This window comes from Sciurus carolinensis, chromosome 2 (assembly GCF_902686445.1).
Source record: "Sciurus carolinensis chromosome 2, mSciCar1.2, whole genome shotgun sequence".
Classification (NCBI taxonomy): Eukaryota; Metazoa; Chordata; class Mammalia; order Rodentia; family Sciuridae; genus Sciurus; species Sciurus carolinensis.
The window spans coordinates 169,069,955-169,093,990 of record NC_062214.1 but is presented as its reverse complement, the minus strand read 5'-3'; the positions used below and the strand labels follow the sequence as shown (position 1 = coordinate 169,093,990).

The 24,036-nt window shown below is 39.3% G+C and overlaps 1 long non-coding RNA gene across 1 annotated transcript; it reads right to left on the bottom strand.

Moving 5' to 3' along the window:
• Positions 1 to 15,182: 15,182 nt before the first annotated feature.
• Positions 15,183 to 18,380, bottom strand: LOC124970704 (uncharacterized). The gene is made up of 3 exons (XR_007106172.1): positions 18,148 to 18,380; positions 16,478 to 16,530; positions 15,183 to 16,301 (listed from the first exon to the last, which is right to left on the bottom strand). It is a non-coding gene; the product is annotated as an uncharacterized LOC124970704 (long non-coding RNA).
• Between the last annotated feature and the right edge of the window lie 5,656 nt (positions 18,381 to 24,036).

Below are 24,036 nucleotides of genomic sequence, written 5' to 3'. Positions count from 1 at the left end.
TCTTGTTGCAAAGATTTCCTCCATAGTGGAAGGGGTGCGTGTATGCGTGCGCAGTGTGCATGTGTGTGTGTTAATGTGTGTGCATGTGTGTGTCTGTCTTTGTGGAAGAGTAAGAGCATAATATGAGCAAACTATGATCACAGTGACTTTATGTGGAGTTGTGGATACTCCATGGCAGCCTCTGCCTGCTTTATCTGAAAGTTGGCTCAGGTAGATAAGGGCTGCCATCTTATTAAGGATATGTTAAATACAAGAAAAAAAATTTAAATGTCCCTATTCTGGTCATGCTTTTGCCACTTCGGCCTCTCCTGTGGCCCCACCTTGATGGTAGGGAGTAGACTTGGTCACACACCACAGTGGCACAGAAAGAAGGCTCGCACCTTCTGGCTACTTCAGGTTTGAAGCAGGCCAGCGACGCAGACAGTTGAAAGGACCAACTGGCTGCTGTGCACTAGCCTGTGAGCATCTTGCTTAGTATGGGTCTCAGAACTTGACAGAATATGTCTGAAACTGTAAATATGTTTGTGCCTTAAGAGGAGAGAAGAAGGTATAGTTCGTTAAAAGACCGCAACTGCTGAAGTTCTGAGCCAGCCAAGTAGACAGGGCTGTTGGACAGCTACTTGTGAGCCCGAAGCAGCCAGGCAGCCTTCCGAGGCAGCCATGTGTGCGCATGCATGTATGTGCTTTTCTTTCTCCCTCACCCCCAGGTGTTGTTGCCATTTCTCTGCTCACCCCTCACCTTTGGTGCAGAGGTCTCTTGAGTATTGGCCCCAGTAGTCAGATGCAAGTTCCCGCTCTCAGTGTGCTTCCTGTGTGCTCTTGATTTCTAGCAGAATGAGGATGTGTCTTGCACGTCTTGCTGTTAGAGCATGCACAGCTGCTCATCCCTGTCTCTTCAGGAGGCCCTGTGAAGATCTGTGTGGGTAGTGAAGCCCTGCGTCACCTTAGCTGATATTACAGAAGTGACTTCATCCTCTATTCAGCCCCCAGCGCTATTTTGTGATGAACACAATTGATACTCCAGGTGCTCTTGATGTAAAAACCGTGGAAAAAATGGAATAGATGGATGTATAGCATTTTCATTCTTGCCATCTGGTTTTCAACAAACTTTTTGGGGAACTGTCATGGAAAAGATCAGGGTTTTTCCCAGGAATATCCCAAACTTTGGAAAACAAGTTGTCCTCTTCACTCCCAATAGCCAGTGCTAAGACATGATGAAAATCAAAGTGAAAAATAAAAGCTCGTGAGGCCAGAAACTCCTTTTGCTATCTTTCTCTAAATGATTATTTAAAAAAAAAGTCACAAAGTGTCTTTTCCACCCCTCTATGGAAAAGGGTCTTCTAGGCAGCTTAACATTGATTAATTTCTTGGTCTTGGTTTGGGGAGAAATAAATTTTGTTTCAGAATTTTGTATTTTGCCAGAATCCTTTAAGAATGTGATTCCTTTTGATGGGGAGAAAGGGCAAATTATTTTGATATTTTGTATTTTCACCTTTATAAAGATGAAATATCCTCAGGGGTGGAGAAGAATCGTTTTCATGATTTTCTGAATTTCAGGCATTTTGTGCTACCCGAGGGCCCGTGTATCTAAGCTTTCTGTGTAATAAGAAAGTGAAAAGCCAATTTTAGTGTTGGCCGTGTGACAAATCTCGTATTTAGGCCAAGGGGTCTCCATGCTCTATTACCACAGTGACATACGTACTCCAGAGTGAACTCCTGAGTCAAGCAGACCCAGGAGGAAGGAGCAGGCTGGTGGTGAGTGCGCCTCACCTGGATCCCGCTCCCTTGAAAGGAAAGTGAGCATAAAGACCTGGTCTCCTTATATGCCAGACCCTCACCATCCGCAGCAAGATGAATTCCATCAGCCACATTTGGTTATAAATGCTAGTGTGATTTCCTTCAGAAATACTGCTCTGAATATCTTGTAACAAAGAGGGGGCTGCGCATGTGACCACATACGTGTTAGGAAGCTGTGTGCTCCAGGAGCCTGGACTCTGACTGGAGCCTGTGGAAGAGCTCCCTGGATTCTGAGCATAATGCTCCCATCTCCTGATTTCTCTAAACAGAAGACAAAAGAGAGAATGAGGGAAACTGCTATTTTATTTGTATTCATGAACTTGGCTGTAATCATTTATGCCATATAGGAGATCAGATAATACCACTGGTTAAAATAAAGCCTATTTTTCAAATTAAAAAAAAAAAAAAAAAAAAAGAAAACCTGGATGAATTTAATAACTCCTGGAAAATTTAATTTACCCAAACTGACTGAAAATTAAACAGAAAACATAAGTAGTTTTTTCAAATGATAATAAAACAACAGGTAGATAACTCCTGGAAGCAATCAAAGGAGAACTCAAAAAAGGCAGTAGAAAGAAGGCAAAATGGTTTGGGATCCCAGTATATGATGGCAGGGTATTTTACATGCCCTTCACCCAAGAGAAGGCGGCAACCCAGGTCCAGTGTTTCCCAACCCCCAATCTAGCAAGAGAAGGCAGCCCAGATAGGCTTATTCCCTGAGTCCCATCCCACCCTCACCCCATCTGAATCAAAGAGAGAAATAGCACCAGCGGAACCTGGCACCATTAACAAAAGTCCTGCTAACCATTAGTGGCAAGAAAAGCACTTTTGTTCATCTTTGGACCTGGGATCCCCTTCCCTCTTTAAGGAGTGGACAGGAAGCACTGACTCGCTGGACCCCAGCACCACAAGCATCCCATGCAAGGAAGCCCTCTGTCTGCAGAGGCCTGAGATTTTTCTCCCCCACCCAGAGACACTGAGTGGCTGGAGCCCAGCAGGTGATCAACAAGAGGGACCCCACCACACAAGCTGCACAGCCCAGGAAACTCCTTTGTTCCTGTGGAACTGAGACTCCTATATCCCCACTGGGGGACTTGATGGCCCAACTGGAAGAAATCCATTTTGCTCCCTTTAGCAAAGACAAGTGAGAGCCCCAGTGGAAACATAGTAACAAAGCCTCTGAAAACTAATCTGCCATAAAAATTGCAGCCCACAAAAGTAGTCTAAGACTTGCATGCCAGATATAAATAAGGTAGATGCCTCTGAAAATAAATCTTTAATAGTAGACAAAATTTCCAGGATACTACGAAAAAAAAAAAAAAAAAAAGTAGAGCAAAAACCAAGGCAATCAACACTTGAATAAGAACAAAAGAATCATCTAATACCAACATGAAAATGAATCAGATGTTGGAATTATCTGTCAAGTATTTTTCATGAGGTTATCATAAATGCTTCAACAATCAACTATAAATTCTCTTCAAACAAAAAGGAAAATCTCAGCCAAAAACAGAGTTTAAAAAAGAACCAGATGGAAGTTATAGATATGAAAACTATGATAAAAGAATTTTTTAAGCTGCTGGATGGACTCAATAGTGAAGTGGATATGATGGAGAGTAGAAACAGTGAACTTGAGCATGAATCAGTAGACTTCACCCAGTCTGAATAACAGAGAGAAAACAGACCCTTAAAAATGATCAAGCCTCAGGGACTCGGGGGACTGTGGAACAATACTAACATTCATAACCTCAGAATCTTGGAATAACCAGGGAGAAGGTGGGAATGCAATAAATAGCCAAAAAGTCCCCAAATTTGGAGAAACACAAACCTACAAATTCAAGAAGGTGAGCAAATCCTAAACAGGAAAACAAATCCAAAGAAGTCTAACACAGTACATAACTGATTTCCAGAAACTAAATTAAAAGACAAAATCTTGAAAATAACTAGTGAGGAGTAATGCATTTCTACAAGGGAACACTAATTTAAATGACAATAGATTTTTCACCAGGAAACATGAAGTCCAGAAGGAAGTGGCACATTTTTCAAGTAATGAAAGAAAAGAACTGTCCATGAGTTTTATATCCTATGAAGCTATCCTTCAGTACATCCTTCAGGAGTGGAGAAAAAATAAAGACAAAGGAAGAAAAACTACAAGAGTTTGTAGCCAGCAAACTTAAATACTGGCTAAAAGAAATTCTTGAAGGAAAGAATAAAAGGAATCTCAGAGCAACCACTATGAAAACTGTACAAAGAGATACATTAAAAAAACACTGTAACTAAATCAACGTGAAATCCTAAAGAATCTTCAGGTAACCCACCCAAAAGCAAGAAAAGAGAAACAAAGAAATGAGAACTAAGGGAACAAACAGAAGCAAACAATAAAATGGCATTAATTTAAGCAGCAATAATAATTTCTTCCAATGTAAAGGATCTAAATATTCCCATCAAAAGAGAGATAAACAGAGTGGATAAATAAGCATGCCTCAACAATATGCTGTATACAAGAAACTCACTTCAAGTCAAATGAAATTGGTAGACTGAATACAAAAGAACTGAAAAAGATTTACCAAAGTTTATTTTAAAAAAAAAAGGCAGAAATGACATCATTCATAGCTGACAAAGTAGATTTCAGACCAAAGAATATTACTAGAGACAAAGAGGGACATTACATGATTATAAAGAATAAATCTACTAGGAAGACATTAGTTTCCCGGGCCAGTTGTAACAAAGTTAGTACAAGCAATAGAAATTTATTGTCTCTTACTTTTGGAGACTAGAAATCTAAAACAAAGGTGTCAGCAAGGCCATACTTCCCCAGAAACCTGTAGGAAAGAGTCCTTCCTTTTTTGTTCTCGTTTCTGGTGCTTGCTAGCGGTTCTCGGTATTCCTTAGCTTGTGGATGCGTCATTCCAGTCTTTCTCTGTCGTCACATGACTGTCTACTCCTGTGTCTGTCTGTGTCTAAAACTTCTCTTCTTTTAAGTCCATCATAATTTATAGGACCTCATCATAACCTGATTACATGTATTTCCAAATAAAGTTACTTTCACAGATACCAGGAGTTAAGATTTCAACATACCATTTAGGTCAGGCAGGGGGACACAATTCAATCCTTAACAGAATATAAAATTATCCTAAATGTGTATGTATTGGATAACAGAACTTCAAAGTACAATGTTGGGACTAATGACACGTTAACTAACTCAGGCTGACTCCTTACTCCCTGGCGAGTGAGCAAGATCAAGGCCTCAAAGGCGGTTTCAAAGGTTCATGATGCTAAACCGGACCACCATCAGGGATTGGTTAACAACAGTTCCGCGAGCGTGATCAGCTCGTGCTTGACATATAGTCCAATGGGACTCTCGCCTGCATGAACCCCCCTGCTTTGCTGACCTTTAAGCTGATTGGCTCCCGCCTAGCCCCCACCCTACATAAAAGCTGTGCGATTTCCTCAATAAATGAGTTCCTGCTGTGACGGGTCTCCCTGACGCGTCTGATTGTCCTCCGCCCAGAGGGCTGGGAGCGGGCAGTCAGTCAACCCTACCTATCCTGGTCTGACCTTGTTGGGGAGTGCCCCTTCCCTTGCCGCTGGTTGAGAAGGGCAAGGGGGCTTAAGACCCCGACAGTACAAGAAAAGAAAACTGATCTAACTGAAAGGAGAAGTACACAAACCACAATTATAGTTGGGGGCTTCAACACCTCCCCTTCAGAAGGAGAACTACTAGGCAGAAAATCAACAAGAATATAGTAAACCTGATACACACACACACATATATATGCACCTGGTGCAGTGGCACATGCCTGTAATTCCAGCGACTCAGGAGGCTGAGGCAGGAGGATGGTGAGTTCAATACCAGCCTTTGCAACACCGAGGCTAAGCAACTCAGAGAGACCCTTTCTCTATAATAAAATACAAATAGGGTTGGGGATGTGGCTCAGTGGTTGAGTGCCCCTGAGTTCAATCTCTGGTACCACCTCCCCCCTCAAAAAAGAAAATTTTATTAAAAGGGACAGAATATAGATGTAAAAAGGAGAGGCAACTACATTTCTTTCAAAACCAAAATGGAACTTTCGCCATGACTGATCATATCGTGTGCCATAGCATCAATATTAGCACATTTTAAAAAAATTATAATTACACAGTATATTCTCTGACCATCTGTAATTACAGTAGGAATCAAAATAAAAACAGGAAAATCTCTAAAAATGTGAAAATTAAATAATGCTTCTGTGAATAATCTGATTAAGGAGAAAGACTGAAGGGAGATAAAAAATACACATAGAACTAAATGAAAATACAACATCAAAATGTGCATGATGCAGTTAAAGCAGTGTAAAGAGGGAAATTTATAGTAATAAATGTTTACATTATCAATGGAGAAAAGTTGTAAATTAGTATTCTAATTTTGTATCTCAAGAAAATAGAAAAATAAAAGAAAAACACTCAAAACAACAGAAGTAAATAATATCAGAAATCCATGAAATTGAAAATAATGAAGAAAAATCAATGTTATTTTTTGAAAAATCAACAACATTGATAAGCCTCTAGTAATACTGATGAAAATAAAAAGGAAGAAACAGATCACCAGTTTTATAAATGAAATTGTGACATTACTAAAGATCTTGTGCCAATAAATAGACAGAAAAAAAAAAACCTACAAACAACTTTATGGTCAAAAACTTAGTAACTTAGAAAGACTAATTCTATAAAAACCATAAACTACCACAGCTCAACCAAAATAAAATAGATAATTCTTGTGTGTCATAGCAATTAGAAAATTTGAATATGTAATTAAGAAGATCCTTGCAAAATAAATATCCAGGTTTATGTAGTCTGAAATGGGAATTCTACCAAACGTTTAAAGAATAATTAACATCAGTTTAACAGTCTCTTAGAAGAGAAGGAACACTTCATAACTCATTTTATGAGGTCATTAGTATCCTGAGACCAAAACCAAACAAAGACAACACAAAATGAGAAAAGTACAGACATGAGAAAAATTCCGAAATTTACATGCAAAAATCCTTTACAAAATATTAACAAATAAATCCTGCAAATGCATAAAAGTAATTATAACCATACCGAGTGGGATTTATTCCAAATTCTCAAGGCTAGATCAACATTTGAAAGTAATAAATGCAATCCCCCATATCATCAGAATAAAGAACAAAATTTATGTGACCATATGAGTTGACAGGAAAAGCTATGATGGACTCCAACACCAATTCATGATAAACAGCCTCAGCAAGGTAGTTTTGCAGTTAGGGCCAGGTAAAGAGTAACTAGACATGACCCCAAAAGCATGATCTCTAAAGTATCCCACTAAAATTTAAAATTTTGCTCTGCCAAAGGCCATATGAAGAGTAAGTTATAGACTTGGAGAAACTATTCACAAACCACATATCCATCAAGACCTAGTATCTAGAAGATAAAAAGTACCTTCAAAACTAAAAGAAAAAATGTCAAACAGCCCAATCAGAAAATAGGTGAAAGACATGAAAAGACATTAATTGATGAGGATAAACATATGGCAAATAAGCACATAAAAAGATGTTCAATGTTATCAGCCATCAGGGAAGTGCAAATAAAAGCCACAATAAGATACCGCTATGTACCTATTAGTATAGCAAAATAAAAAAAGTAGTTACATAACAAGTACTGGCAAGGACAGAGAGAAATTGAATCATTCATGTGTTGCTGATGGAAACATAAATGGTGAAGCTGCTCTGGTAGACAGTTTGGCAGTTTCTTTAAAAATCAAATGTGCAACTGCTATACAACCCAATAATCATACCTTTTCTCCATTGGGGAAACTGGGCGAAGTCTACATGGTATCTTTCTGTATTATTTTCTGTAGCTACTTACGAATCTATAATTAATCTCAATGAACATTTCAGTTAAAAATTTGAATAAGTAGTTAAAAATCACCCTAAAGAGAAAATAAGCTTAGATGATTTTGTAAAATAATTACCTACCAATCAAGAAATAGATCGTTCCAATCATACACAGATTCTTCCAGACATTTTTAAAAGAGAAAACACTCTCAACTTATTTTAAGAGACTGGTCTAATCATGATACTTAAACCCAAGAAAGAGAATACAAGAAAGAAAATTATTGTCACTTTCAATAATGAACATGTATTTTAAAACTGTAAACAAAATATTAGCATGCTGAATTTAGCAATGCATAAAAAAGATAGTACATTTTAACTGAATTGAATTTATTCCAGTAATGCAGTGTTTTATCAACATTTGAAAATCAACTGTTATAATTCACTAATTAACAAATTAAAGAATAAAGACCATAAAATTAGGTGAGGTAAAAAAACAGATGAATAGGGTTGGAAATAAATAAATAAAACTGTCTAATTTACAAGTGACAATTTTCTTTGTAGAAAATACAAAATATAAATTATTGGGTTAAGAGCATTTAAGAAGACAAAATTCTGTTAGATAAAAATGCACAAAATAATTGTATTTTTATATGACAGCAAGAAACAGTAAAAATAATATTTACATGAATATAAAAATTTAGAAAAAGCCAACAAAAGGCACACAAGACCTTGACTGAGGAAATTATAAATCTTCAATGAATAAGTTATACCACATTCATGGATTAAAAGAAGATATACCACGTTCATGGATTAAAAGCCAATATTGTAAAGATACCAGTTCCCTCCCAAACTTATGTTATTATTTAATGCAATTCCTAGTAAAATCCAAACAAATGTCTAGTTGACATTAAAAGATAATTCTAAAATGTCTAAAAGAGGACAAAGGCCCGAGAATAGCCAAGACACTCTTAAGAAAAAGAAAAAAAGGAAAAAAACCTAGATGGGAGGAATAGCTACCAGACTAGAAGAGTCTTTGTGCACCTCTTGTACTTAAGGGTGGGGTGGCATGTTGGTGAAGGTGTAAACAAATAGTCGAATGGAGGAGAACAAAGGCTCACGCAAACATTGAAACAGCATAGTAGGCCAATGGGAAAAGGATCTTTTTTTTTTTTTTTTTGATAAATGATACTGGGACAATTGATAATCTATATGGAGAAAAGGAAATGAAATTATACCCATACCTTACATTATAAGCAAAGTGAATACTTAGTGGGTGGATAAAAAACCTAAATGTCAGGGTAACTCTATAAAAGCTTTTCAAGCCAGTCTCAAGTGCCTTACTCACTCCGTGATCTTTATTCTTGCTGTCCTTGCATCCAGCATGGTCTGCTCTCCCCCTCTCAATTCATACTTCAGATCTCAGCTCATCTGTTACTTCCTCAGAAAAGTCTTCTTTGATTGATTATTCAGGCTTACTCAGATTCCTCTCCTATCAATGTCCAAAGGTCCTCCTTTTTCCCTGTTTTTAAAGCTTCGTTTGAGGTACACTTTACATGAAGTGAACAGATCTGAAGTGTGCAGATTCTCCCAGGTTGGGGCATGTGCTTTTTCTCCTTATTGCCAAGTAAAGGAGTGGCAGTGGGACTAGGTGCAAGTGTTTGCGAATTGGTCCTGGAAGGGAAAAAAAAGTCCACTTCTACAACTCAAAGCAACTTCTAATTCATAAATTATGTCACTTTCTGAACTCTATTTTCTGAGCGAGTGTGTATGTGTGTGTGTTTGTGTGTGTGTGTGTGTGTGTGTCTATTTTTGATATGTTTCATTCTGATTTCATTTTTGTGACCTTTTAGTATATTCTCATATGTGATTGTTTTCACCAATATTTCTCCTTCTAGATGACTTTCAAAATAACTTTATCAAGTAGCCATAAAGTCATGAAACATTCTAGGACAGTGCCATACCTGTCACTGGTTGGTTCAAGTTTTTCATTTGCATCTTTGGTGGCAGAAACTGCTACGTGATGTGGTTGCTGGAATGTGGATTAAGTCAATGTGTGTGATTCTTTAATTAATGGTGTTTTGATTGTGGTCTATAAAATCTTTCCATTCAGTATCCTTCCATTTAAAATCTTTTGTGCTCATTTTTCCATTTGCTGCAACTAAAGCGGAGATTAAAAAGAAAAATAAAAACAGCAACTTTGGAAGTCATGTATTGAAGATGGAGAAGGCAAAAGATGGAAATAATCTAAGTGAGTCCTTGAATCCCATTTGAAAAGGAGAGCTGCCAACTGATCTGACACACTCATTTTAACTGTATGTGAGGAAGAAATAAACTTTCTTTAGGTAAAACCACTAAAATTTTGAGGCTGTTTATTATAACATACATTGGATTATGACTAAAGCATCCTTTAGGAGATTCTCTAGTTTTCTTCTTCATCAAAACTATGCAATTTTTAAAAGTTGGTTTTAAAAGAATACTAAAAAAACTATGCAATTTTAATTTATTTTAAATTATATGTTAATTTTAATTTATTGATTATAGTAACATAACAATGTGGAAAAATTACAAAATTAGGAAAAGTAAAATTACTATAATCCTTCCATTTAACAATAACCATGTTTAATATTCAATTTCTTTCTTTTCAGTTGTCCATCAATTGACCACTTAATCTCTGAGATTTGCCATATTGTGATTAAAAAATCAGTTTAAGGGAAAAAATCAACAGAGTTAAAAGACAACCTACAGAGTAGGAGAAAGTATTTGCAGACTATTCATCTAACAAGGGATTGATATTCAGTGTGTTAGTCATCTTTCCATCACTATGACCACAATACCTGACAGGAAAAACTTAGAAGAGGAAAAGTATATTTTGGGCCTACAGTTTAGAGGTCTCAGTCCATGATCAGCTGACTCCATTGCTCTGGGCCTGAAGTTAGGCAGAACCTCATGGTATAAGGGTTTGGCACAGGAACACTGCTGAACTCATGGAATCCAGGAAGCAAAGAGAGCAAGAGAGGAGCTGGGACAAGATAGAGTCCAAGGGCATGACCCCAGGAAATTACTCCAGTCATATACTACCTTCCTACAGTTACTACCCAGTAATCCATTCAACTTATTAATCCATCCAATGGGTCAATTCACTGATGAGGTTGCAGACCTAATCTAAACATTTACCTCTGAACATTGCCACATTAACACACAAGATTTTGGGGAGACATTAAGGGTCCAAATCATAACATCCAGAATATATAATGAACTGAAAAAACTTAACACAAAAAAAAATTCTAACTAAAAATGCGCTAAATATTTGAGTAGAAATTTCTAAAAAATAATACATATGGTCAATGATTATATTTAAAAAAAACTTACTGTCACTAATCAATAGAGAAATGGAAATAAAAAAACAATAGTGATCACCTCAGCCCAGTTAGAAAGGCTATCCTCAAAATAGCAAATGCTGGTGAGGATGTGGAGAAAGGGAAACTCTTAGACACTGCTGGTGGAAATGTAAATTAGTATAGTCATTATTGAAAAATGTATGAAGATAACTAAAAGTATATCTACTATCTGATCTGGTAATCCCATTACTGGGTATATATCCAAAGGAATCATATCAGAGATACCTGCCCTCCCATGTTTATTGCTGACTACTCATAATATCCAAGACAATGAATTAACCAAGGTGTCCAGCAACAGATGAATGGTTTAGGAAAATATCACACACACACACACACACATTCATATACACATAATAAAATACTCTAGCCATAAAAGAATGACATCTTGCAGGGTGTGGTAACACAGTCCCGTAATCCCAGCAGCTCAGGAGGCTGAAGCAGAAGATCACAAGTTCAAAGCCAGCCTTAGCAACTTAGCAAGACCCTGTCTTTAAATAAAATATTTAGAAGGGCTGGGAATGTGGCTTGATGTTTAAGCACCCCTGTATTCAATCCCTGGTACAAAAAAAAAGAAAAAAAAAGACATCTTGTCATTTGCAGCAATATAGACAGCACTGGAGGTCATTCTATTAAAGTGAAACAAGCCAGACGCAGAAAGACAAATAATACCACATGTTCTCACTCATTTGTAGAAACTAAAAAGTCAATCTCATAAATGAATGGAGCTGAATAGTGGTCACCAGAGACTGGAAAGGGAACAGGAGGAAGAAGAAAGAAGTCAGATAAGGATCACCAAACTACATGGGAATCAATCCAATAAAAGAGGTAAAGGACTTCTGTAATGAAAACTACAGAAACTAAAGAATTGAAGAAGACCTTAGAAGATGGAAAGATCTCCCATGTTCTTCGATAGGTAGAAATAATATTGTCAAAGTGGACATACTACCAAAAGCACTATACAGATTTAATGCAGTTCCCGTTAAAATTCCAATGATGTTCCTCATAGAAATAGAAAAAGCAGTCATGAAATTCATCTGGAAAATAAGAGTCCCAGAATAGCCAAAGCAATCCTTAGTGAGAAGAGCAAAGCAGGAGGCATCACAATACCAGACTTTCAATTATATGACAGAGCTACAGTAACAAAAATAGCCTGGTATTGGCACCAAAAACAGGCATGAAGATGAATGGAATAGAATAGAAGTCACAGAGACAAACCCATATACATAGTTATCTGATATATTAGACAAAGGCACCATAAGCATACATTGGAGAAAAGGTAGCCTCTTTAACAAATGGTACTGGGAAAATTGAAAATCCTTATGTAGTAGAATGAAATTTAACCCCTATTTCTCACCCTGCACAAAAGTCAACTCAGTGTGTATCAAAGACCTAGGAATTAGACCAGAAACCCTGCACCTACTAGAAGAAAATGTACTCCAACATGTCAGCTCAGGAACTGACTTCCTTAACAAGACTCCCAAAGTGCAAGAAGTAAATTTAAAAATAAATAAAATGGGATGGAGTCAAACTAAAAAGCTTTTTCACAGCAAAGGGAACAATCAGAAGCATGAGGAGAGAGCCTACAGAATGGGAGAAAATCTTTGCCACCTACATCTCAGATAGGATATAATTTCCAGGATATACAAAGAACTCTAAAAGCTTAACACCAAAAACAACAACAACAACAACAACAAAAAACTAATAACCCAATCAATAAATAGGCAAAGGAACTAAATAGACACTTCCAAATGAAGAAATATGAATGGACAACAACTATATGAAAAAAATGTTCAATATCTCTAGCAATTAGAGAAATGTAAATTAAAAGTACCCTGAGACTTCATCTCACTCCAATCAGAATGGCAATTATCAAGAATACAAGTAACAATAAATATTGGCAAGAATATGGGGAAAAGGGTACACTCATACATTGTTGGTGGGACTGCAAATTGATGCAACCACTCTGGAAAGCAGTATGGAGATTCCTCAAAAAGCTAGGAATGGAACCACCATTTGACCCATTTATCTCACTCCTCAGTTTATATCCAAAGGCTTTAAAAATCAGCATACTGCAGTGATGCAGCCACATCCATGTTTATAGCTGTACAATTCACAATCGCTAAGCTATGGAACCAACCTAGATGCCCTTCAACAGATGAATGGATGAATCAATTGTGGTATATATATACAATGGAATGTTACTCAGCCATAAAGAATGACTTTATGACATTTTCAAGGAAATGAATGGATCTGGAGACTATCATGCTAAGTGAAATAAGGCAATCCCAAAAAACTGAAGTCAAGTGTTTTCCCTGATAATGTGGAAGCTAACCCACAGTAAGGGGCGGGTGGTCAGGGGAAGAGTAGAAGTTCATTGGATTAGACATAGAGGAAAGAAGGGAGGGAGGGGGATAGGAATAGGAAAGACAGTGGAAGAAACCTGACATAACTTTCCTATGTACGTGTATGAATACACCCCAGTGAATCTCACCATCGTGTACATCCACAAGACTGGGATCCTAATTAGAATACCATATAGTCCATGCTTATACAATTATATCAAAATGGATTCTACTGTCATGCATAACTGAAAAGAACCAATAAAAAATTAATTAAAAATAGAAGAAAGATTAGCAGAGTAGACAAAGGGGATTGAAGGAGAGGAAGAAGGGACAGGATAGGGGAAGAACAGTGGAATGAATCTGACCGAAGTTTTGTATGTAAATACAATGAAAATGCCACAATAAATCTCAACTCAGTGAATTTGAACACTTTTATAAGATGATTATAGATTACAAATTGAAGCACTACCAAAAAATACAGTTAGAGTGGAGAAATTAGTTCCGGGTTTCTGTAGCACAGTAGAATAACTATCATCTTCAACAATCTGTGATACATTTCAAAATAACTAAAAGGGTAGGAAATGGCCCAACACTTAGAAATGATTAGTGGTTGAGATTTGAGGAGATAAAAAATGCGTATTACCCTGATTTGATCATTACATATTATATACAGGTATAAATCAGTTAACATTTGTTAAGTTCCCACTTTCCTATGCAGTTGAGTTGCCAAATTTAGTAAATAAAAATAGAGGATTCTCAGATCAACTTGAACTTCAAATAATTATTGAATACTTTAAATATAGATATATATCTCACACTATATTTGAGATGCACTAATATTTTAAAATTGTATCAACAATTAGCATTGTTGTTTATTTGAAATGGAAATCTAACTGGATCTCCTGAATTTTATTTGTCAACCCTATCACGAGGGGCTGAGGGGCCCTCAGACTCTGCCTCGGTTGTTCTTCTAAGTTTCATGAGTTAGGAAACAGGTCCTGCCACATGTGACCCAAGCCTGTAATCCCAGCTACTCAGGAGACTGAGGCAGGAGGATGGCACATTCGAGGCCAGCCTGGGCAACTTAGTGAGACCCTCTTTCAAAATAGAAAACTAAAAAGGGGAGAGGTAGCTCTGCGGTAGAGTGCCCCTGGGTTCAATTCTCAGAAACACAAAGAAAGAAAAAAAAATAGGTCCAGCATGGTCTTTCCCTGCAGCCTATCTGCCCACTCTTATCTGCCTTGCTAATGATCCTCCTGAAAAAGCCCAGCTAAACCCTTTTACGTAGCTTGTTAGAGAATCCTAGACAATAACTAAAACAGGGCTAAAAACTCTCCCAAACTCTTTAACCTGCCTCCATGTGGTAAAATGAGTTCATTCCCCTCACTGGGAGAATGCTGGGCATCTCTGTGCCCCTAAGTCCAGATTCAACTTCCCCAAGACCCTACGGGATACTTGTGTGCTCTAGGCCTCACACTAAATGCTTTATATGCATTCTCTCAGTTGATTGGCCAAAGTGACCAACCATCCTGGTTTGTCCAATACTGTCCAATTTCTGGTTCTAGGAAAACCTTCCCTATGGAAAAAAAGTCCAAGTTTTCAGTTTTCAGTGAGAATACAAAATTCATAGTGTCTCCAAAAATAAAGGAAATAAACAATGTTACTTTTTTTTTTTTTTTTTGGTACCAGGGATTGAACTCAGGGCACTTAACCACTGAGTCACATCCCTAGCCTTTTGTAAATATTTTATTTAGAGATAGGGTCTCACTAAGCTACTCAGGCCTCTCTACGATGCTGAGGCTGGTTTTGAACTCGCGATCCTTCTGCCTCTGCCTCCCAAGCCACTGGGATTACAAGCGTGAGCCACCACACCCAGCACAACCTCGCTTTTAATGTCAGATGGACACAGCATGAATCATCCTTCACAACCACTGTCACCGATTTCCCCTTGTCCATTATTTTAGTGACCACAATGGATCATCCATTGTTGCATCACTCCAAGTGACAGCTTAACGATACTGCTTTAGAACTGGAGAGCGGAGAAGTTACCCAGATAAGACAGTCACATGGGTATGGGCCCGCCTTCCTCCAGCACAGCAACATGCACTTCCAGTTTACCCAGCTTCCCTTCTCCCTTTCACTTGCGCCACACAAACATCACTCAAGGACGTCAGACATAGTTTAAAGAGGTGGCACGCCATGTTTCCGGAGCCTGACTAAATTCAAATCCCAGCTCTATTACTTAGTGGCTGTATAATATTGGACAAGTTACTTAACCTCTCCATGCATGGATTTCTTCATTTTGTGAAATTGAGCTAAAAGTGGTAACTTTTTTTCGTAGGATCTTTTCGAGGATTTAAAGGAATAATTCAGGTAAGCCCTTATTACACTCCTTGGTATTTAAAAGTTTTTCATATTATTAGAATTACTTCCTGCCACAGTACAGTCTCTTCCGTTTGCATCACTTGCTATAAAGGAAACTCCATTCCTCCCTCCTCAGAGATATGGCCTCAGCCAGCCAGATCAGATCCCAATGACCCAGCAGTTGTGCCTTCTGCTATACTCTGTCCTAAATAAATTCACACGTGGTCATCAGTCATACAACCCATGTTGAGCTAAAGCCATGGCCAGTCCAATTATTTTTTATAGTCTGTATTCATAAGGGAAGATCCTGCCTACGTCTTTCCTACAGTTTTCAGCTTCTCAGGTCCAGATATCCTGTGCATAATTAATCATAAAGGAACACCAATAGCTTCACATGAACAAGAAACACTTGGCAAGGTGGTCCTCTTTAAATTCTTGCAAGTGGCAAGATTCTGAAACTGAATGTCGGTTTGTACTGCAGTTACTCCAAGGTTAAGGCTGCCCTTCAGAAAGTTGGATCTTCCACTTTTATTGGTCACTCTAGCTATGTATCCTTCAGGACATGGTACCTGCAAGAAAGAGTACTTCAAACTGTTAGAAATATTTTTCCCCCCAAGGAAGTTTCTGGAAGTAGGCTGTTCCAGAGTTTATTGGCAACTTTGAAAAGTGATCAAAAGTCTAGATACTTTTCACCCTTCAACTCCAGCATGCTTAGCTTGCCGACTTTCCTGCATATGCTTGTTACCTCATTGTCACAAGATGGCTGCCACAGTTCTAGGCCTTAGGTCTTCACACTACCTTCAAAGTTGAGAAAAGGGAAACAAAAGAAAAAACACTTTCCTGCTCATCAGGAAGAAAAAAAATTTCCCAGGTTTTCTCCTATCCCCTTGGTGGGAGCTGAATCATACAGTCATCTCTAATTATAAGGCCGAAACGTGAGTATCTGGCAAGGGGGGATTAAGATTTCTACAACTGGTTTAGTCCAGTCACAATTTACGTTATGCCGCCTTTTCATCTCTCCCTTTTTGGTGCCCTTTGTGGATGTTGGCTGTTGCTGTGGTCAAGGCAAAAGAAAGGGAAAATGGCTGTTAGGCAGTTAGTTAACAGAGCCTGCTACGCATGTGATGTATCTCTTACTACCCTCTGAGCTCGAGTAAGCAATAAGGGGCAGTAAAGTTACCTGTGTGCTGTGATTAGGGCGAGTCAGTAAGTGAGTTAGGTCTACATATAGCTCCTGCTTTAGTCTTGGACACAGAATGGAAAAGATAACAAAGACACCAAAATTGTGGGAATGTGAAAACTTTTAAAAGTCTGTAAGTTGACTCGCTGCAAACTCCATTAAGAAATTTGCCCTGGGCAAAAATAAGGAGGCAACCGAAGTTGTGGTTCCAACCAGGGGGAGAATAATACATCTCTGATAGTATCTTTGCTGAAGATAGCTGCCTTATCTCTAAAGGCAAAGAATCAGTCAATTCCCTGGTTAGAAAGACCAACTTAGTAGGTTGAAAGTCAGAATGGAGCAAAGCAGTGTGGAGATTCCTCAGAAAACTTGGAAGGGAACCACCATTTGACCCAGCTATCCCACTCCTCCGTTTATACCCAAAGGACTTAAAATCAGCATACTACAGTATTATAGCAGCTCAATTCACCTTAGCTAATTAAAGTATGGAACCAACTAGATGCCCTTCAACAGATGAATGGATAAAGAAAATGTGATATATATATATATATATATGTATATATATATACACACACACACCATGATGAAATTATTACTCATCTTTAAAGAAGAATGGAATCATGGCATTTGCTGGTAAATGGAAGGAGTTAGAGAATATCATGGTAAGTGAAATAAGCCAAACCCAAAAAACCAAAGGCCGAGTGTTTGATATGTGAATGCTAATTCACAGTAAGGTGGGGAGGGGACAGGGAAGAATAGTTACTTTATATTAGGTAGAGGGGAGTGAAGGGAGGGAAGGGGCGTGGGGGAGGAATGGGAGTGGAGTGAACCGGACATTATTTCCTCATGTACACGTATGACTGCGTGACCCGAGTGACCCTGCCATATGTACAATCAGAAAAATGAGAGATTGCACTCCACTTATGTATGATCTACCAGAATGTACAAATGCATTCTGTCATGTACAACAAACCAGAACAAATACAAAAATAAAAAATGTCAGAATGCCTGTGCCATGATGGAAGCCAAAATAAATTTCTAAGTGCCATTCGTGTGGTTGTGTATGTTCTTCAGAATGAATCCTGCATGGAAACAAGTCTGACTGACATCTCCTTGCCAAATACAATAACTTGATCTAAAACCCAGGCCCCAGGTCTCTGCAGGCCCCTTATCCTCTTTGGCTGAGGCCTTATAAACTGGGGGGACGGCCCTGGCGATAACACAGCGGTGTTTACCTCACAACACGGCCATGTAGGACAGAATGCCAGCCTTTTTTGCCAACTTCAGCCTCTCCCTGTACTCTTTCCCTTGGTGCCACTAGAGCCCAGAGGCCAGCCTATGGGATTAAAAGGTAATATCCATAAGAAAGGGAATACTATGTATATTATTCAGCTTTTATCACCACAGGGAAACATCTGAGAGTCTACTTAGGAAGGAAAGAGTTTACTTATCTCAGGGCTCTGGAGGCTGAAAGTCCAAGGACCACGGTGCAGGCTTGGTGAAGGCTAGGCCTCATCTGTGTGGCCTTATGGCAAAGACAAACATGGCAAGACCTGTGTGGGAGTGAGGAAGAGATGACATCTAGAAAGGGGGTGGGGAGGGCTTGCCCCTTTAATAACTCCCTCAGGAGAATTCAAGGGGTCTCACTTGAGAACTACTGATCTAAGGACCTCTCCCTAGGCTCCACCTCTCAAAGATTCCACAGCTCCACCCAGTCGTGCCGCCCTGGGGACCAAACCTCCAACACATGAACCTTTGAGAGACACAAACCATATCCAAACCACGGCACCATATAATCCAGGGACCAAATGATATCAGGTATATGCAAAAGTATGTGTATAATTAAGTAAAATTAGAAATCTTAATAATAGGTATCTCCAGGTGGTGGTATTTGGATGATTTTTCTTTCTAATTTTCTACATGTCTAATTTCCCAACAACAAATATGCACTGGTTTGGTGATTAGCTAAAAATCATTAGGTTTTTTTTTGTTCTTCTTTTTTAAATCAGTGTCATGGAAGCAGAGGCTGTTATAACAGCTGGCCTGTGCCCCATCTTGGGAAGGAGCAAACCTTTCAAGAGCTGTTTTCTTTTCATCAAGTAGTGCATTTCTCACTGGGTGAAAGGGAGAGTAATCAATAGATCAACACCAGAAGTTTCGTGATGATTTCCTCGGGGAGAGACTGCCTAGGAGCCTGCAGTCTGTTCTGTCTGGCCTGATGCTGCTCTTGGGCCTCTGGGGACTTAAGCAGATTAATCACGGTGCTCCTTAACATAATGTCCTCCGGGTTCATTGACAATCATTATGTGTCAAGCAAAAAGAAAATAAATTTTTTAAAAAAATCACCATGCCATTAGAGACTTTGCTTTTTGGGTTCTGCAGGCAAACAAGCTGCAGGTAGACAAGCAAGCCCCCGTGAAGGGAAGCAGCCTTCCGACAGGAAGAGGACCACTTAACCCAGGAGGGAGGAGGTACTGTCTTAAAGAAGAAGCTAGAGAAGATGAAAGCAAGTTAAGAATCTCAGGATTGCAGGCTGTCTGGTTTCACCAGCAGCTCTCCCTCCCTTACCCGCACTCCACTCTCCGTGATTGCTGAGGCTCCAGCCAAGGTGGCTGATTCTTGTACCCAGGACAGAGTCCCTGCTCCTCTGCCCCCACACCTCCTCACTGCCTCATTTCTTTCAAGTCACTGCTCAAACGTCACCTCCTGTGAGAGACTTTCTGTCTTAGGGCTGCTATACCAAAAGGACCACAGACTGGTTGGCTTCAACTACAGATAATTACTGCTCATAATTCTAAAGGCTGGGAAGTCCAAAATCAAAGTGCTGGCCTATTCAGTTCCTGGTGAGGGCGCTCTTCCTGGTTTTCAGAGGATGGCCTTTTTGCTGTGTCCTCACAAGAAGAGCAGAAGAGAGGAAGCGTGGTTTCTTCATTTCCTTAATAGAGTCACCAATTCTGTCTTGGAGGCTCTGCCCAGCATCCTCATCCATACCTGATTACCTCTCAAAGGTCAAACCTAGAGGATGAGAATGAAATCTTTAATAAATTTGCCCCTGGTCGGGGGAGAGATGGGGGGGACATATTCCACAGAAATCCCCCAACATTCCAACTAAATTGCCACCAAAACATTTCCTACCACAGTCACTTTCTAACCCCTCACCTGGCTTATTTTCTTCATACCAATTATTTTCATCTGAAGTTTTCTGAAAATATACCCTAGTTCACTTGCTTATTATCCCTCGCCTTCTCCATTATAATGGAAACACAATGAGAACAGAAACTTTCCCGGGTGTGCTGATGTATCCCAGCACCTGTGATGCGGCAATGTTCAGCTGGCTTTTGATAAATAATCGAGCAATCAACCCACAGATGAATGACCACCCCCCCGCCCATCTCACTGGTGAAGAGGATGTTGCTCAGGTGGATCAAGGTGGTCAGAGTGAACCTGGAATTCTGGATTCTTCCCTTTGTCTCTCTCCCTTTTGCCAAACAGCATGGTCTCTCTTCACCTCACTTTTATTCTTGCCTAGTTCCTATCTTTCAGCGTCTCCTCTGGAGATTCATTCCCTTAGAGCCTCAACCTTTTCCTGGGTGTCTCTGAGGGCTGCTTTCTGAGTTCTTCATCACAACCAACCTGTGTGCTCCAGCATGGACCTGGTCTCTGGACCTGAGAGACGGACACTGGTGTCCAAGGGCACTTCTGTGGGCTTTATTCATGCCTAACACTTCACATGGTTCTACGACGACTTATTCTCCCTAAAAAAGGGAAATGCTCTCCTGCATTAAGACCTCTTATCACTGGGGATTTCTTTTTCAACAAGAAAATGCTACCAGAGACTGCCAAACTCCTCTACACAAAAGACTGTACAGTGGAAGAAATAGCCCTGAGCTGGAACTCACAGTCATGAGTTCTGCTCTGGACACTTCCACTAGCCACAGGCCTCTAAGTAAATCACTTAATTACCTGTGGATCCCTGTTACATCTGTCAAATTGGAGAATATCTATCTTTGGGGATCATTATTAGTTTTTAAGGAAATTCTATCTACAGATATAATTTAATAATGTGCTATATAAACTTTAGACACATATTTTTTGAGTAAAATTTCATGCAAGATCAGGAAGCTATATTCTGAGGACTTAAGAGTCAGAAGAGGTAATCCCAGCTTCAGAGGCTATCAGGCAGACACTAGGCCAGCAGAGCCTTAGCACATGGAAAGGGACTCTGCTGAACTGGTTAGGGACAATCTAAGGAGATCATCTATTTCCCACTGGCACCTCACAGACATCATTGGTGGTGCGGGGTCTGTGATTCCCAATGTTACTGCTTTCCCTTGCTTCTGCCACTCTTCCTCCTCAACCTAAATGAGGTCCATTGGGATCCTGTAGAGAGAGAGGTGGCTGCCTATCTGTTCAGCGGCCCAAAACCAGAATCAGAGGCCACTCCTCGAAACAGGGGCCACTTGGGACCACCAGGAGCTTGTCCAGTATCCAAAGAGAGAGGAAAAATCCATTTTCAGCCTTAGAAATTTAAATGATTTTAAGCACTTGACTTTAACAAAAAAAGAAAAGAAAAGAAGTAGGCAAGGGACTGATCACCCTGGGGGAAGCGCCTCCTGGAAACAATTCTTCCTTCTCTTTTCCTTTTATTTTATTTTATTTTTTCTACCAGGGATTGAACTCAGGACTGATTAATCACTGAGCCACATCCCCAGCCCTTTTTATTATTATTATTTTTTGAAACACTAAGTTGCTTAGGGACTCACTAAATTGCTAAAGTTGGCTTTGGACTTGTGATCCTCCTGCCTCAGTCTCCCAATTTGCTGGGAATTACAGGTGTGTACCACTGTGACCAACCCTCTTCCTCCTAACTAGCAGAGACAGAAACTAAAAAGGGCAGCTGAAAGTCCAAAAGAAAAGAAAAGACCTGTCAAAGTAGGATGGAGAGGAGAAAAATATTAAGTACCAAGCAAAGATCAGGTCTAGAAAACATGCTTGCCCTAGATTTCTTACTGATTTATAGATAAAACCCTAAATACAGGGGAGAAAAATTTAATTAAATAAATTATATTTATGTATATATTTTAATATAGATTAAATAAATTATGTACATGTATGTATATGTGATAGTATTAAAGTGAATTTCTATAATTTGATTCAATTAGAAATCCAAAATGTATATACTAAAGAATTTATATAAAAAAGGATTTTTAAAAGGGTCCTTATAGACTTTTGTGTCTCTACAACATAGATGCTCACTTAATTTCAACATTTGCTAAAATGCACTCATTGACAAATTTCATGGAAACAAAATGGGGCTCAAAGGATACTTACACCTAATGATCTTACTAAATTTAAACCTTTTGCTCCTATAATCTTAAGGTGGTAACTAAATTATAAGCTAGGAAAAAGGTTTATAGGTCTCACATTAACTGTGGCCTTGCTAGAATTTTTTGTGGTCCCATTACCCATTGCTATAAAAGATTCTCAGGCATAAGTGTGCCAATCAATAATATGTTTACCCAAAGTAACTCTTTAGGTTTTTACAAACTGGCTTGATAAAGTAGGACCCCAGGAGCCTTCAATTAAAATAGTTAGTATGGCTTAAAGAAAATTAAAATAGGGCCTTGAAGGATTAAAACTTATACAAAGCCTAATTAACAAAAGGGTGATCATTCCCATGGCTTCTTCATTCAACAATTTGTATTTTGCTTGTTCTCAAATCTGGATAAAAGTAAAGGGCACCTCATCATGGATCACTACAACCTTCACTGTGTTCCCATTCAGTAAGGCCACCATGCCCCATACCCAACATTATTAAAATTAGTTATTCTAGGCGACAACTGGTGAACATCTTGCTCTTATAGATTCGGCGAACATGTTCTGTTCAGTGTCAAACTCAGCAACCTCTCAGGGGCGGTGTGCCTCTACCTTTGAAGGGGACACAAGACACTATTCTCTTAGGGCCTTAAAAAGAAAGAAAGAAGAAAGGGGAGAGAGACAGAGGGAGAGGGAGGAGAAAAGGAAAAGCTCTTTCATGGTGAAGCCTTTGACAGCCTCTTCCATGCCTCTTGGCATTCTGACCACTTCAGAGGGCCTTTAGTAGCCCCAGGGCATCTAATGCAAAGAGCTGCCCTTTTCAGCCTCTTGCTCTATACAGTTATAACAACAGGTGGCTGACTGACTTCTGGGCTCTCTTGGAAGTAAAGACTCGCATGTCCCTGAGCCTGTGACCTTCCATACCCAGCTGCCCATTATTCATTGGGTCAGGAAATGACATTGACCTGGCCCACAGTCTCACTGCTGGAGATGATACGCAACTGCACTCCACAGCAGCAGAAGTGTCTCTGAGAGAGGATGGAGCCAAATCTGGCCCTTTGGTATGTACCACCTACAGGAGGAGGGGATTTCCCCATTCTCAATCCCTTGCCAGAAGTCGGCATGCTGGAGGAGGTCAGCCCTTCACCACCTGGGGAGCCCATTGGGATTAACCAAGTGCACAGTAATAGAACTTCATGGTCTACACAAACGGCACTGCTGACCATAAGGGAGGGTGCTTAATGTAATGTTGTTGCTTTCAATCCTTTAGCCAGAATATTCTAAATAAAGGACCAGACCCCCAAAACAACACAGGGCCAAACTTCAGGCATTCATCCTAACCCTGGATGCCCTGGTCAACAAACGGTCCTTCTTCATGTTTATTATAAACTATTGGGTCATTACCTAAACCTGTCCCCTTCAACTTAAAAACACTGGGACTCTCTTGACTCATGAATGCCCAAAATATAAATCAAAATCATACATGTCTCCACATATTCTAAGGACAAAATACAAGACTTGGCTAGGACACTCCTAATTTCCTTCAGAGTTACAAACGTTCCTGGTTGTAACCAAGATACACATTTCACTTCTTAAAATACTTAATGATGGTCTCTTGAAAAAGGCATTCGATGAAATTTTCACATCTCTAATAGGCCCCAGACGATTGGTTTAATTAAAGACATAATGGTCTCTTCAAACAACTTTTTCTCAAATTCCAGTCCAGCAAACAAGCCCCTAAATAAGTTTCTGTTTTGTCCCAGGTCTTCACCTATATTTTTGTAAATTTTCCATCTTGTCCCCATCCC